This window comes from Octodon degus, unplaced genomic scaffold (genome assembly GCF_000260255.1).
Source record: "Octodon degus isolate 3935 unplaced genomic scaffold, OctDeg1.0 scaffold00010, whole genome shotgun sequence".
Lineage (NCBI taxonomy): Eukaryota > Metazoa > Chordata > Mammalia > Rodentia > Octodontidae > Octodon > Octodon degus.
In genome coordinates this window covers 10,282,644-10,284,884 of record NW_004524586.1, presented here as the reverse complement: position 1 = coordinate 10,284,884, position 2,241 = coordinate 10,282,644, and positions in this window count along the sequence as shown.

Here is a 2,241-nt window from a genome sequence, read left to right as displayed (position 1 = left end):
ATATTAATTAGGTGTTTTAATCTAAAAAATCATCAGAAGGTCTCACATTACCATGGCAACCATGCAGCTGCTGTACATGCAAGTCACCAGCACAACACAGCTCCCTCTTTAAGCCCCACTGCAGCAGGGCCAGGAAAGTAGCGGGGGTCTGATTACTACAATGAAATGGGGAGGGGCACAGTCTCTTCCTAAATGACACTCCTTCCTCCTTTCCAAACTGCATCTGTTCCACCCGGCTGAATCCCTTGGCCTCCACACTTAGTGCACAGGACCTTATTTCAGCAAACATCACATTGTGACTCTAAAACCGTTTGTGCCCGCCAAGAATATGGAAAAATGGAATGAAGTGGTCATCCACCCACAGAACACCCTCAGCTCCAGGCCCAAGCCAAGGGGTAGCCCTCCAATCTCATCAAAGCCCCATTAAATCTCAGCACTGTGTTCAGCCTGGGGACACGGTGAGCATGCCCTGTGATGAGCCAGTGACAGGCACATCATAGAGAGTAAAACACATGGAATCATCCTAGGGGCCCGGGGAGATAGCTCAGTAGAATAAGCGCTTGCCTGGCAAGTGCAGGGTCCCGAGTTCAATCCCCAGTACTGCAAAAAATAAATAAATAATTAAAATAAATAAAGAAAGAAGGAAATTACCCTACAAAAGCCCAAAATCCAAATATAGGGGTAAGAGATGTGTAGGATATTTCTCAAATCAGATGATGAACACCTGAGTAGATTCTGTGTTCTCGCTTTTTTAAATAGTCCTTGATTTTCTGAGACACACACACACTGGGAACAAGTAGAAAAAGTCTACCTTAAAATGCGGGCGGCGGCAGCTCCTGTGCTACCTCAGTTCTCTATTTCCACATTTGCTGCCTTGGAGACAACGCTAAGGCAGGGAAGGGTGACCAGCTCCTGGCTGAAGGAGCAAGCGCTGAAATCAGATGTGTTTCTCAGACTTTCTTCATTCTGCAGCCACAAACTGGATGCAAATCTAGTTTGCATCTGATTAGCTCCTACTTTACTCTGAGCTTTTTTTTTTTTTTTAACACATCAATGTTAAAAACAAAACATACTACAAAAGCCATGGATCACAGTGAGTCCTGCTCCCTCAAGGGTCAGAACACAGGGCAGGTCAGAACATACTGCGCCTGATACATCAGGAGCTGAAAGCACTTTTCCAGCTGACCATGCTAGGCAGAGGCCTGGCATCTCCCAGGCAGGCTCCCCACAACTGTCTCTGGGAGGAATGCCCCTGCACAGCTTCACTAACCCTCGCCTGAGGTCCTGGTATTGTCATTTCCTACAATACTTAAATTATTTATTGGAAATAAATAGCTAGGGCTCTTGAACAGAGCTGTGCTCTAAAACTATTTTAAACATCCATCATATCTCTGCAGGCAGCCTACAAATGAAAATGCATATTTCAACTATTTTAAGAAAATGTCAAAAAGCATGAAATGTGTCATCATTTTACCATATAAAATTATCTACATGGCATCTGTAGAAAAGAACTATATATTTGCTGTGAATTTATCATAGTACTCCAAAGGAACCCACTGCACAGCCAAGTCCCTGTAAGTGCTAAGTTAAAGGTCCCTAATATCCAATAGGGGTCCAAGAAGTGTGCCCGTAATGCCAGCTGCTTGTCATCCCCAAGTTTTCACCAGCACTCACCGTGCCAGTCACCCAAGACACATATGTCCTCCACGTGGGCAGCTCTACCTAAAAAAGGACTTTACAGTTGCCCAGAGGCCTGGTTTTTGTTTTGTTTCGGTTTTTGGTGCCAGGAATCAAATCCAGGACGTTGGGCTTGCCAGGCAGGTGCTGTATCTCTGAGCTATATGCCCAGCCCCGAGGCCAGGTTTTCCGCACAAAGGCAAGGCCTTGGTTGTACAGGACAACCCAGCGCAAAGACTGGGCATGTTAGCTCTACTGCAGCCAGGGGAGAGAATGACAGCTCTGAGGAGACAGGGTACCCCGCACCACCTGTGCAGCAAGGATCCCACTTCGCAAACTTGCACACCACAAGTGAGTGCTCCCGGAATTGCAAATAGAGGCTGAACCTCCTCACTGCCCACAAAGGAAAATGAAAATATAAGGTGTTCTGGACAGCAATGCGCCTAAGCTCCGGAGCCGCCAAGACCACGGATCTTCCTCCTGTAGGGGTGGCCAAAGACTGGAAATGTAGGATGTGCATGGGGACCCACCCTGTAGTTCACGAGTTTCCTCGGAAACCGAGAC